At 43.4% G+C, this 15,410-nt stretch overlaps 1 protein-coding gene across 2 annotated transcripts in view; it reads left to right on the top strand.

Annotated features, from left to right (window-relative positions):
• LOC106568000 (delta-sarcoglycan) overlaps positions 1–15,410 on the top strand; it is a 351,309-nt gene that overhangs the window by 327,999 nt on the left and 7,900 nt on the right. The gene's annotated exons all lie outside the window — the stretch shown is intronic.

Here is a 15,410-nt window from a genome sequence, read left to right as displayed (position 1 = left end):
TTCAAAAAGGCTTTACAACGAAAGCAAAACATTAGATTATGTCAGCAGAGTACCCAGCCAGAAATAATCAGACACCCATTTTTCAAGCTAGCATATAATGTCACAAAAACCCAGAAGACAGCTAAATGCAGCACTAACCTTTGATGATCTTCATCAGATGACACACCTAGGACATTATGTTATACAATACATGCATGTTTTGTTCAATGAAGTTCATATTTATATCAAAACCCAGCTTTTTACATTAGCATGTGACGTTCAGAACTAGCATACCCCCCGCAAACTTCCGGTGAATTTACAAAAAATTTACTAAATTACTCACGATAAACGTTCACAAAAAGCATAACAATTATTTTAAGAATTATAGATACAGAACTCCTCTATGCACTCAATATGTCCGATTTTAAAATAGCTTTTCGGTGAAAGCAAATTTTCCAATATTCTAAGTAGATAGCCCGGCATCACAGGGCTAGCTATTTAGACACCCAGCAAGTTTAGCACTCACCAAAATCAGATTTACTATAAGAAAAATGTTATTACCTTTGGTGTTCTTCGTCAGAATGCACTCCCAGGACATCTACTTCAATAACAAATGTTGGTTTGGTCCCAAATAATCCATAGTTATATCCAAACAGCGGCGTTTTGTTCGTGCGTTCAAGACACTATCCGAAAGGGTAAAGAAGGGTGACGAGCACGACGCATTTCGTGATTTAAAAAAATATATATTCCATTACCGTACTTCGAAGCATGTCAATCGCTGTTTAAAATCTATTTTTATGCCATTTTTCTCGTAAAAAAGCGATAATATTCTGACCGGGAATCTGCGTTTAGGTAAAAAGACGAAAGAAAATAAAGCACTGGGTCGACTCGTGCACGTGCCTAAGCCCATTGTCCTCTGATCGGCCACTTGCCAAAAGCGCAAATGTGTTTCAGCCTGGGGCTGCCTCGATATCATTCAGCTTTTTCCCGGGCTCTGAGAGCCTATGGGAGCCGTAGGAAGTGTCACGTTACAGCAAAGATCCTCAGTCTTCAATAAACAGAGACAAGAAGAACAAGATCTTGTCAGAGAGGGCACTTCCTCTAAGGAATCTTCTCAGGTTTTTGCCTGCCATAAGAGTTCTGTTATACTCACAGACACCATTCAAACAGTTTTAGAAACTTTAGGGTGTTTTCTATCCAAAGCCAATAATTATATGCATATTCTAGTTACTGGGCAGGAGTAGTAACCAGATTAAATCGGGTACGTTTTTTATCCGGCCGTGTCAATACTACCCCCAACAGGTTAGAACACAAATTGTCTCTGTAGGGCCTGGCTACCCATAACTTTTGTTCACTTCAAAAAGCTTGTTGAAGACTTACATTAACCACACCTGTAAAAATTGCTACTCAACTAGCAACTCACTTCTATTCAAAAAGGTTTCACAAAAAGAAAGGACTCTAACCTTTTAATCGAGGACGTGAACCCCTATAATAGAGAACAAAGACAAAGGCCTCAAACCTTTTCATAGAGAACAAAGGAAGTCTGTAATAGAACAAAGGACTTGAACCCTTATACATGGCAGATACATATCAATGAGCATTTAGAGCCACATGGAGCGTAAGCCACAAGCCTCCACCAACATATTACCCCCTTGTGACTATACTACCACCTATCTCGCTACCACCAAAACATGTAGGTACACGTACACATTAATTGAAGTGTTGGGGAGGAAACAATAAGTGTACTTTGAGAGACTGGAGCCGGTTGTGTTTAAATTGCAGAGTTGGTGAGGTCGCTAGTAATCTCAGTTCTGCGTCTTAAAAGAATAGAATAGACAGAAGAAGCTGTACATGCACTCCCACAGACAGACACACACACACACACACACACACACACACACACACACACATAAATATATATATACTGCTCAAAAAAATAAAGGGAACACTAAAATAACACATCCTAGATCTGAATGAATGAAATAATCTTATTAAATACTTTTTTCTTTACATAGTTGAATGAGCTGACAACAAAATCACACAAAAATAATCAATGGAAATCCAATTTATCAACCCATGGAGGTCTGGATTTGGAGTCACACTCAAAATTAAAGTGGAAAACCACACTACAGGCTGATCCAACTACATTGCCTGGGCATGCTCCTGATGAGGTAGCGGATGGTCTCCTGAGGGATCTCCTCCCAGACCTGGACTAAAGCATCCGCCAACTCCTGGACAGTCTGTAGAGCAACGTGGCGTTGGTGGATGGAGCGAGACATGATGTCCCAGATGTTCTCAATTGGATTCAGGTCTGGGGAACGGGCAGGCCAGTCCATAGCATCAATGCCTTCCTCTTGCAGGAACTGCTGACACACTCCAGCCACATGAGGTCTAGCATTGTCTTGCATTAGGAGGAAGCCAGGGCCAACCGCACCAGCATATGGTCTCACAAGGGGTCTGAGGATCTCATCTCGGTACCTAATGGCAGTCAGGCTACCTCTGGCGAGCACATGGAGGGCTGTGCGGCACCCCAAAGAAATGCCACCCCACACCATGACTGACCAACCGCCAAACCGGTCATGCTGGAGGATGTTGCAGGCAGTAGAACGTTCTCCACGGAGTCTCCAGACTCTGTCACGTCTGTCACATGTGCTCAGTGTGAACCTGCTTTCATCTGCGAAGAGCACAGGGCGCCAGTGACGAATTTACCAATCTTGGTGTTCTCTGGCAAATGCCAAACGTCCTGCACGGTGTTGGGCTGTAAGCACAACCCCCACCTGTGGACGTCGGGCTCTCATACCACCCTCATGGAGTCTGTTTCTGACCGTTTGAGCAGACACATGCACATTTGTGGCCTGCTGGAGGTCATTTTGCAGAGCTCTGGCAGTGCTCCTCCTGCTCCTCCTTGCACAAAGGCGGAGGTAGCGGTCCTGCTGCTGGGTTGTTGCCCTCCTACGGCCTCCTCCACGTCTCCTGATGTACTGGCCTGTCTCCTGGTAGTGCCTCCATGCTCTGGACATTACGCTGACAGACACAGCAAACCTTCTTGCCACAGCTCGCATTGATGTGCCATCCTGGATGAGCTGCACTACCTGAGTCACTTGTGTGGGTTGTAGACTCCGTCTCATGCTAACACTAGAGTGAAAGCACCGCCAACATTCAAAAGTGACCAAAACATCAGCCAGGAAGCATAGGAACTGAGAAGTGGTCTGTGGTCACCACCTGCAGAACCGCTCCTTTATTGGGGGTGTCTTGCTAATTGCCTATAATTTCCACCTGTTGTCTATTCTATTTGCATAACAGCATGTGAAATTTATTGTGAATCAGTGTTGCTTTCTCAGTGGACAGTTTGATTTCACAGAAGTGTGATTGACTTGGAGTTACATTGTGTTGTTTAAGTGTTCCCTTTATTTTTTTGAGCAGTTTATATATATATATATATATATATATACACACACACACACACACACACACATAAACACACACACATATACACACACAGGCACACACATACAGTTGAAGTCAGAAGTTTACATACACTTAGGTTGTAGTCATTAAAACTTGTTTTTAAACCACTCCACAAATGTCTTGTTAACAAACTATAGTTTTGGCAAGTCAGTTAGGACATCTACTTTGTGCATGACACAAGTCATTTTTCCAACAATTGTTTACAGACAGATTATTTCACTTATAATTCATTGTATCACTATTCCAGTGGGTCAGACGTTTACATACACTAAGTTGACTGTGCCTTTAAACAGCTTGGAATATTCCAGAAAATGATGCCATGGCTTTAGAAGCTTCTGATAGGCTAATTGACATAATCTGAGTCAATTGGAGGTGTACCTGTGGATGTATATCAAGGCCTACCTTCAAACTCAGTACCTCTTTGCTTAACATCACGGGAAAATCTAAAGAAATCAGCCAAGACCTAAGAATTGTAGACTTCCACAAGTCTGGTTCATCCTTGGGAGCAATTTCCAAATGCCTGAAGGCACCACGTTCATCTGTACAAACAATAGTACGCAAGTATAAACACCATGGGACCATGCAGCCATCATACCGCTCAGGAAGGAGACACATTCTGTCTCCCAGAGATGAACGTACTTTGGTGCGAAAAGTGCAATTCAATCCCAGAACAACAGCAAAGGACCTTGTGAAGATGCTGGAAGAAACAGGTACAAAATTATCTATATCCACAGTAAAACGAGTCCTATATCAACATAACCTGAAAGGCCGCTCAGCAAGGAAGAAGCCACTGTTTACAAACCGCCATAAAAAAGCCAGACTATGGTTTGCAACTGCATATGGGGACAAAGATCGTACTTTTTGGAGAAATGTCCTCTGGTCTGATGAAACAAAAGTAGAACTGTTTGGCCATAATGACCATCGTTATGTTTGGAGGAAAAAAGGGGAGGCTTGCAAGCTGAAGAACACCATCCCAACCGTGAAGCACGGGGGTGGCAGCATTATGTTGTGGGGGTGCTTTGATGCAGGAGGGACTGGTGCACTTCACAAAATAGATGGCATCATGAGGGAGGAAATTTATGTGGATATACTGAAGCAACATCTCAAGACATCAGTCAGGAAGTTAGAGCTTGGTCGCAAATGGGTCTTCCAAATGGACCATGACCCCAAGCATACTTCCAAAGTTGTGGCAAAATGGCTTAAGGTCAACAAAGTCAACTCAAATTTATTTGTCACATACACATGGTTAGCAGGTGTTAATGCAAGTCTAGCGAAATGCTTGTGCTTCTAGTTCCGACCATGCAGTAATATCTAACAAGTCATAAACCTAACAATTTCACAACAACTACCTTATACACACAAGTATAAAGGAATTAATACGAATATGTACATAAAAATATATAAATGAGAGATGGCCGAACGGCATAGGCAAGATGCAGTAGATGGTATAGAGTACAGTATATACATATGAGATGAGCAATGCAAGGTATGAAAACATTATATGAAGTTACATTGTTTAAAGTGGCTAGTGATACAATACATCAAGATGGCAAGATGCAGTAGATGGTATTGCGTACAGTATATACATAAGAGATGAGTAATGTAGGGTAAGTAAACATTATATAATATAAAGTGGCTAGTTATAAATTGATTACATACATTTTACCATTATTAAAGTGGGTGGAGTTGAGTCAGTGGAGTTGAGTCAGTATGTTGGCAGCAGCCACTCAATGTTAGTGATGGCTGTTTAACAGTCTGATGGCCTTGAGATTGAAGCTGTTTTTCAGTCTCTCCATCCCCGCTTTGATGCACCTGTACTGACCTCGCCTTCTGGATGATAGCGGGGTGAACAGGCAGTGGCTCGGGTGGTTGTTGTCCTTGATGATCTTTTTTGGCCTTCCTGTGACATCGGGTGGTGTAGGTGTCCTGGAGGGCAGGTAGTTTGCACCCGGTGCTGCGTCTTCTTCACCACGCTGTCTGTGTGGGTGGACCATTTCAGTTTGTCCGTGATGTGTTCGCCGAGGAACTTAAAGTTCTCCACCCTCTCCACTACTGTCCCGTCAATGTAGATAGGGGGCTGCTACCTCTGCTGTTTCCTGATGTCCACGATCATCTCCTTTGTTTTGTTGACATTGAGTGTGAGGTTATTTTCCTGACACCACACTCCGAGGGCCCTCACCTCCTCCCTGTAGGCCGTCTCGTCGTTGTTGGTAATCAAGCCTACCACTGTAGTGTCGTCTGCAAACTTGATGATTCAGTTGGAGGCGTGCATGGCCACGCAGTCGTGGGTGAACAGGGAGTACAGCAGAGGGCTGGGAACGCACCCTTGTGGGGACCCAGTGTTGAGGATCAGCAGGGTGGAGATGTTGTTACCTACACTCACCACCTGGGGGCGGCCCGTCAGGAAGTCCAGGACCCAGTTGCACAGGGTGGGGTCGAGATACAGGGACTCAAGCTTAATGACGAGTTTGGAGGGTACTATGGTGTTAAATGCTGAGCTGTAGTTGATGAACAGCATTCTTACATAGGTATTCCTCTTGTCCAGATGGGTTAGGGCAGTGTGCAGTGTGATTGCGATTGCGTCGTCTGTGGACCTATTGTGGCGGTAAGCAAATTGGAGTGGGTCTAGGGTGTCAGGTAGGGTGGAGGTGATATGGTCCTTGACTAGTCTCTCAAAGCACTTCATGATGACGGAAGTGAGTGCTACAGGGCGGTAGTCATTTAGCTCAGTTACCTTAGCTTTCTTGGGAACAGGAACAATGGTGGCCCTCTTGAAGCATGTGGGGCCAGCAGACTGGGATAAGGATTGATTGAATATGTCTGTAAACACACCAGCCAGCTGGTCTGTGCATGCTCTGAGGACGCGGCCGGGGATGCCGTCTGGGCCTGCAGCCTTGCAAGGGTTAACACGTTTAAATGTTTTACTCACGTTGGCTACAGTGAAGGAGAGCCCGCAGGTTTTGGTCAAGGTATTGGAGTGGCCATCACAAATCCCTGATCTCAATCCTATCGAAAATGTGTGGGCAGAACTGAAAAAGCGTGTGCGAGCAAGGAGGCCTATAAACCTGACTCATTTACACCAGCTCTGTCAGGAGGAATGGGCCAAAATTCACCAAACTTATTGTGGGAAGCTTGTGGAAGGCTACCCGAAACGTTTGACCCAAGTTAAACAATTTAAAAGCAATGCTACCAAATACTAATTGAGTGTTTGTTAACTTCTGACCCACTGGGAATGTGATGAAATAAATAAAAGCTGAAATAAATCATTCTCTACACTATTATTCTGACATTTCACATTCTTAAAATGAAGTGGTGATCCTAACTGACCTAAGCCAGGGAATCTTTACTAGGATTAAATGTCAGGAATTGTGAAAAACTGAGTTTACATTTACATTACATTTACGTCATTTAGCAGACGCTCTTATCCAGAGCGATTTACAAATTAGTGCATTCACCTTATGATATCCAGTGGAACAACCACTTTACAATAGTGCATCTATATCTTTTTTGGGGGGGCGTAGAAGGATAACTTTATCCTATCGCAGGAATTCCTTAAAGAGGTGGGGTTTCAGGTGTCTCCGGAAGGTGGTGATTGACTCCACTGTCCTGGCGTCGTGAGGGAGCTTGTTCCACCATTGGGGTGCCAGAACAGCGAACAGTTTTGACTGGGCTGAGCGGGAACTGTGCTTCCACAGAGGTAGGGGGGCGAGCAGGCCAGAGGTGGATGAACGCAGTGCCCTTGTTTGGGTGTAGGGCCTGATCAGAACCTGAAGGTACGGAGGTGCCGTTCCCCTCACAGCTCCGTAGGCAAGCACCATGGTCTTGTAGCAGATGCGAGCTTCAACTGGAAGCCAGTGGAGTGTGCGGAGGAGCGGGGTGACGTGAGAGAACTTGGGAAGGTTGAACACCAGACGGGCTGCGGCGTTCTGGATGAGTTGTAGGGGTTTAATGGCACAAGCAGGGAGCCCCGCCAACAGCGAGTTGCAGTAATCCAGACGGAAGATGACAAGTGTCTGGATTAGGACCTGCGCCGCTTCCTGTGTAAGGCAGGGTCATACTCTGCGAATGTTGTAGAGCATGAACCTACAGGATCGGGTCACCGCCTTGATGTTAGCGGAGAACGACAGGGTGTTGTCCAGGGTCACGCCAAGACTCTTAGCACTCTGGGAGGAGGACACAATGGAGTTGTCAACCGTGATGGCGAGATCATGGAACGGGCAGTCCTTCCCCGGGAGGAAGAGCAGCTCCGTCTTGCCAAGGTTCAGCTTGAGGTGGTGATCCGTCATCCACACTGATATGTCTGCCAGACATGCAGAGATACGATTCGCCACCTGGTTATCAGTAGGGGGAAAGGAGAAGATTAATTGTGTGTCGTCTGCGTAGCAATCATAGGAGTGACCATGTGAGGATATGACAGAGCCAAGTGACTTGGTGTATAGCGAGAATAGGAGAGGGCCTAGAACTGAGCCCTGGGGGACACCAGTGTTGAGAGCACGTGGTGCGGAGACGGATTTTCGCCATGCCACCTGGTAGGAGCGACCTGTCAGGTAGGACGCAATCCAAGAGTGAGCTGCGCCGGAGATGCCCAACTCGGAGAGGGTGGAGAGGAGGATCTGATGGTTCACAGTATCAAAGGCAGCAGATAGGTCTAGAAGGTTGAGAGCAGGGGAGAGAGAGTTAGCTTTAGCAGTGCGGAGAGCCTCCGTGACACAGAGAAGAGCAGTCTCAGTTGAATGACCAGTCTTGAAACCTGACTGATTTGGATCAAGAAGGTCATTCTGAGAGAGATAGCAAGAGAGCTGGCCAAGGACGGCACGCTCAAGAGTTTTGGAGAGAAAAGAAAGAAGGGATACTGGTCTGTAGTTGTTGACATCGGAGGGATCGAGTGTAGGTTTTTTGAGAAGGGGTGCACAGTTTAAATCTATTTGGCTAAGGTGTATGTAAACTTCCGACTTCAACTGTATATATACACACACACATACCCACCCACACACAGACACACTCACTTCACCTTCCACCTTACCCCCTAAAATAACTTAGTAAAGCCACAGACACAGAACTTATGTCCCTCCCCCTGGCCCTGTCAGAGTGAGAGGAGAGAAGGCAACAGTGGGCTTACCCTCGCTGACAGGTGACAATGGTTATCAGCCCTGCCACCATGTACAGCGAACATTCTGACACCCATCAATCAAAATGAACACACTATAAACACACAGTTCTCTCCCACTCCCTGACATCACCTCAAATATTTATTTATATACCGGATTCTTGACATAGCTCACTCTAATATATTTACTGATGTACATTTGATTCCTACTATATCTTGTGTAAATTCATTTGGTGTAGATACATATAGATTTCATTTGGATTACTGTTACAGTGCTATTTGGGTTGTTAATTGGAGAAAGAGTGGAGAGAGAGACAGAGAGAGAGCGACAGACAGAGAGCATTCCATGACAAATGTATAATATTGCTTCCAGATATATGACTTTGTGTGATGACTCATCCATCATTTATGGCGCTTTTGAAATTATCATTTAAAAACGTTCCGTCAGAAAAGGACAGATCACTTTGAATGATGCTCCGAAGCTCCTGCATACAACTCCCAGCGTAATTGTTGGTTGTAGGCTAGGGCTTTTTCTTCTATTTATGCATTATTTTATGACAAGTGGCCAATTGAAAATGAGATATGGCTGAAACTATCCAATTACATTAGAAAGAGGGGTGAGCGCAGTGGAGCATGAGTAAAAATCTAATCTTTACGTAATGTGTTGGAATCCTTGGCAGGTAAGAATTCAGGATCCCACCATGTTCTATTTTGAGTGTCATATTCTCCCACTCCCTGCAAATGTTATAGAATTTGACCAATAATCATCATCATATCTCTATGGTTGATGTTAATGTGTCATCCATAGGCCATGTCCTTCTATTGAATGCATTTCTCACTTATGGCGGCAGAAAGGAGGTCAGGACTATTTGACAGATGTCCTGACCCATTCTCTACACAGATACAAACAAAACAAAATGACGCCTAGCCTGAGAGCAAAAAAGCACCACAATTACTCCTTGAACATGGAATGTGTTCTCAAGAAGTAATGTGACATTAAGCCATAAATGGCTTTCTTTGAAAACGGAGCCACCATTTATCCAGATTTATTGTGTGACCGCTATAACTGTTTTACCTTTGAGCAGAGTTTTGGAGGTGATTTGTAATCATTAAAACAAATGCTGTGACTGTAGTTGGGCTGGATGGGAGTGCTGACCCAATGGGGTCAGCACTCCCATCCACACTGCAATAAGCCCCAGACCTGTCAGACAAACCACCTTTATAAGGTATATATTTATCAGAGTAATTGAACCTTCACTAAACCCCCCCCCAGAATTTTAGGGAACCAACCACAGCACTCCAATGGATAGCAACTGTCGCCTGTAACGTCTGCATCCAACTCACACTCTCAAACACATAGATCCCCTGAACGCAGCTTACTCTCCAGATCCCAATCGCCTGAATTCTGATCACCTGTTCATACAACTGTATGTCATTATCACACACTATTTACTTCAGTTCTTTGCACCCCATCATTGTGAGGTATTGCTTGTTTTGTGATACACTTCTATTCGGAGCGCTGTGTTTACTGTAATGTAATCTTCCTGTGTATGATAGTTTTTGCCTGCCTCACTAACAGTGGTGTTTGCCTATTCCCTGCAAGTACTTTAGCCTATCGGATTTCCTGTTATCAACCTATTGCCTGATCTCCTGGACGACGTTACTAGCCTTTTCCCTGCCTGTACTGTTACCTTTTTGGACCCCCTGTGTATGACCTTCTGCCTGCCCCTAGACCCAGATACCTGCCTCCTCCTGTGGTCCTTTACAATAAACACCTGCTGCGCCCTGCGATTGAAACCAGCTCTCTGTCTCCCATCGTGTTCAATACATCGCCGTGTCTCACACCTCGGAAAAGCTCACATTTAAATTGCATGAAAGCCAGTGAGGGCAATGGTAAAAACAGATCGTTTTCAAAAAATGTATGTTTAAATAGATAAATAATTGAACAGTGCACCAGGAGATGCACATCACGTCTACCTCAGCCTCTTCTATTATTCCCAACACAACCTTAATTTCTTGGTCAAGCGTCTGATTAGTCGACTCTCTGTGATCCTGAGACAATGCCAAGGATGCTGTTGCTGTAACGTTGTGTCTTATAATCTGTTTTATTTTCCCTCCAGAAGCATCTGAGGCACACAGCACACCACGACCCTGAATACAGATAGATAGCCAGGCTGAGGCTCACAATCACAGGCTTTTCAAAGAGGAAGAGCACTTTGGGCTAAGATTAATGCATGGGAGTGGTTGCTTTAATTTTCATAACAATAAATGCTTTTTGAAATTCCTTTTTTGTGAATCTAACCAATGATGGTATAGTTATTTTTGTTTAGACTATTTTCTGATAACAATATGGCAACTAAACCCAACATGAAATGTTTGCTCCATTAGTAGAGATAGTCTGAAGCTGTCTCTCATCCTCCTACACTGACGTCCAACTCCAAACAAAGTAGTGTCCTATTGTTTTAGCAGACACACTTAGAGCTATGTTTTCTGTCAAAGAGTGGACATTATGTCCAAAGCATTATGTCCACATGCAAACTCCCTGGTTGGTAGAATTTAATTCCACTTACAGTGTATTCGGTTAGCATTCAGACCCAGTGACTTTTTCCACATTTTGTTCCGTTACGGCTTTATTCTAAAATTGATAAAAAAAAAGGTTTCCTCATCAATCTACACACAATATGCCACAATGTCAAAGCAAAAACACGTTTTTAGAAATGTTTGCAAATTTATATTCGGACCCTTTACTCAGTACTTTGTTGAACCACCTTTGGCAGTGATTACAGCCTCGAGTCTTCTTGGATATGATACTACAAGCTATCCTCTCAAGCTCTGTCAGGTTGGATGGGAACCGTCGCTGCACAGCTATTTTCAGGTCTCTCCAGAGATGTTTGATTGGGTTCAAGTCCAGGCTCTGGCTGAGCCAGTTAAAGACATTCAGAGACTTGTCCCGAAAGCCACTCCTGCAGTCTGAGGTATCGAGTTCTCTGGAGCAGGTTTTCAAGGATCTCCGTTCATCTTTCCCTCGATCCTGACTACTCTCTCAGTCCCTGCCGCTGAAAAACATCCACACAGCATGATGCTGCCACCGCCATGCTTCACCGTAGGGATGGTGCCAGGTTTCCTCCAGGCGTGACGCTTGGCATTCAGGCCAAAGAGTTCAATCTAGGTTTCATCAGACCAGAGAATCTTGTTTCTCATGGTCTGAGAGGCCTTTAGGTGCCTTTTGGCAAACTCCAATCGGGCTGTCATGTACCTTTTACTGAGGAGTGGCTTCCATCTGGCCACTCTACCATAAAGGCTTGATTGGTGGAGTGCTGCAGAGATGGTTGTCCTTCTGGGAGGTTCTCCATCTCCACAGAGGATCTCTGGAGCTCTGTCAGAGTGACCATCAGGTTCTTGGTCACCTGACTGACCAAGGCCCTTCTCCCGGATTGCTCAATATGAACTTATTTTCTTTGCATTATTCGAGGTCTGGCAACACTGCACCCTTTTTGTTATTTTGACCAGTTGTCATTTTCTGCAAATAAATGCTCTAAATGACAATATTTTTATTTGGAATTTGGAGAAATGTTGTCAGTAATTTTATAGAATAAAACAAAAATGTTAATTTTACCCAAACACATACCTATAAATAGTAAAACCAGAGAAACTGATATTTTTGCAGTGGTCTCTTAATTTTTTTCCAGAGCTGTATATACATATTTCTTTTTACAAAAATTCTAAAACCTGTTTTCTCTGTGTCATTATGGGGTATTGTGTGTAGATTGATGAGGAGTTTTCCCCCATAACTTTTAGAATAAGGCTGCAACGTAACAAAATGTGGAAAAAGTCAAGGAGTCTGAATATTTTCCAAATGCACTGTATGTTACAGTAACTAACATGCTTGTGCTAGGTAAATGGTCATTTGGAACACAACTACAGGATCAATATGAGTGTTGGTTCATAACCTTCACTCATTCATTAGCAATGTGACAGCCAGGCTTATATGGGCATTTGATGAAGGAACACTTTGTCCATTAATGAAATCCTTGAATAGGATTGTGCAGGGGAGAGACAAAAAATGAAAGAGTCTAGTGATAAAAATAACCACACATCCCTCCACCAATCATCTGTGCTTTGATTCAAGGGGAAAATGTTCGATATTTCCAATTACATTCTTAGATGGTGAACGTCTCCTAGATGTTAAACACATCTCCTCAATGTTAAATATTGTAAGGGGTGCGTACTGGCGACAGAGAAGTCAGACGCAGGAGAGCAAAAACGGTGTTTTCAACGGCGCAGTTTAATAATAAAAACCACCGGAAAACAGATCAATAAATGGGTACAAAACCCGACGCACACCAGACATAACGTGCACAAGCACTTACAATAAACAATACCGGACAAGGACATGGGGGGAACAGAGGGTTAAATACACAACATGTCATTGATGGAATTGAAACCAGGTGTGTGGGAAGACAAGACAAAACAAATGGAAAATGGAAGATTGATCGGCGATGGCTAGAAGACCGGTGACTTCGACCGCCGAACGTCGCCCGAACAAGGAGAAGGACCGACTTCGGAGGAAGTCGTGACAAATATCCTCAACATATCTGTTCACACACTCTTCATTCATCTTCATCTCAGTGTACAACTTAAGACCCATTTATACCTGGTTCTAACATGCGTCCTTTGTCCTGATCTTGTCCACATTTTGATTGTGCCCAACTTTTCAGACGTGTCTACACATGATATTAAAATGTGTCTCTTTTCCATCCATGCTGACCAGACTTCCTGGTCCCTCCCTGTATGCAAGCTAATTGATATATTTAAAAAAATATATATATATTTATTAGTTTACTTTAAGACACATTGATGCCATAAGTCAATGGTCAAAAGAAGCATATTAGCACTAGGTATAAACAGGGCATTTTTTTTCTCTCAAGGGCTGAATATGAGATGGAGAGATTGCAGTGTGATAACAGTTACATGGCCTATCATTTAAAACCTGAGGTGTAATTTAGGATTGTGTCTTAGTCGCTAGATATGCCTGTTTTGACATTCTGCCCACATTATTTCCAACTGCCTGAATCTTATAAGCATTTAAGGATTTCCAAGTGTCATTGCACAGCATTCGGTGGCTATTATGTTCTTATAATAATAACCCAGGCCCCTTTGTTGTCTTTTCTGTCCTCCTTTTTCCAATGTTAACAAGTCAGATGGCACTAATATCCTAAAAATATTATAATATGATATATTTAAGCAATAAGGCCAGAGGAGGTGTGGTATATGGCCAAAATACTACAGCTATGGGCTGGTCTTAGGCACGACGCATCGCGGAGTGCCTGGATACAGCCCTTAGCCATGGTATATTGGCCATATATCACAGACACCTGAGGTGCCTTATTGCTATTATAAACTGGTTACCAACGTAATATGAGCAGTAAAAATAAATGTTTTGTCATACACGTGGTATACGGTCTGATATACCATGGCTCTCAGCCAATCAGCATTCAGGGCACGAACCTCCCAGTTTATAAAATATAATAATATGATACAGTATATAACATAATAATACAATACTAGAATATAGTCAAGTAATATCACAGCAATATGTAAGGGAAATTTGATATAATTCAAGATCCTTCATCTAGCATTCATCTCCCTCCCCTTCATTATTTAAATGTTTAAGTAAGGTCAACCAAACCCGTTTGATATGAATATAGATGACAGCTACTTATTGGAATATAAATGCTGCTAGTTGTTTGTTTGGCCATGTGATCGATACTTCATTTCCTTGTTGGGCAGCGGCTGAGGCTCGCAGGGGCCAGAGAAGAACTTCACCTGCAGCCACAACCTCTTATCCTAGATTACTGTCTACTGTCTCCATATTTACGTTCCAGGCTCTGGTTCATATCTCCATTCACTGACTGAGGGATAACAACACTCCCCAAAAGTTAGACTCTGATATGAGATCCTGAGACAATGGAAGCCCGTTATACTATGAACAACAGACACATTTTATTGTAGGAAGAAAAACGATTAGCAAAAGTCATGATGTAGTGAATACACCTGACACTTTCACTTTCTGTTTGTTTTTCTCTTTGTGTGTCATGTGTTTCAGTAACAGCAGTCAAGGGGCATAATTATCCTGTTAGGGCTAGGGGGCAGTATTGACACGGCTGGATAAAAAACATACCCGATTTAATCTGGTTACCACTCCTACCCAGTAACTAGAATATGCATATACTTATTACATATGGATAGAAAACACTCTAAATTTTCTAAAACTGTTTGAATGGTGTCTGTGAGTATAACAGAACTCAAATGGCAGGTCAAAACCTGAGAGATTCCTTTACAGGAAGTGGCCTGTCTGACCATTTCTTGAACTTCTTTTCCATCTCTATCATTTACTAAGGATCTCTGCTCTAACGTGACACTTCCCACGTCGTCCATAGGCGCTCAGAGCCCGGGAAAAAACAGAATGTCGTCATTCCAGCCCCAGGCTGAAACACATTATCGCCTTTCTCATGTGGCCGATCAAGGGACACTGGGCTTATGCGCGTGACCCGACCGCCCCCGCCTTTGGGATTTTTTCCTCTGTTTGCCGAAAAGGAGATTCCCTGTCGGAATATTATCGCTTTTCTACGAGAAAAATGGCGTAAAAATTGATTTTAAACATGCTTCGAAGTACGGTAATGGAATATTTCGAATTTTATTGTCACGAATTGCGCCATGCGCGCGACACTTCTTTACTATTTCGGATAGTGTCTGGAACGCACGAACAAAACGCCGCTATTCGGATATAACGATGGATTATTTTGGACCAAACCAACATTTGTTATTGAAGTAGCAGTCCTGGGTGTGCATTCTG

The sequence above is a fragment of the Salmo salar genome, chromosome ssa13 (assembly GCF_905237065.1).
Source record: "Salmo salar chromosome ssa13, Ssal_v3.1, whole genome shotgun sequence".
In the NCBI taxonomy this organism is placed as follows: Eukaryota; Metazoa; Chordata; class Actinopteri; order Salmoniformes; family Salmonidae; genus Salmo; species Salmo salar.
This window is presented reverse-complemented; position numbering and strand designations above follow the sequence as displayed.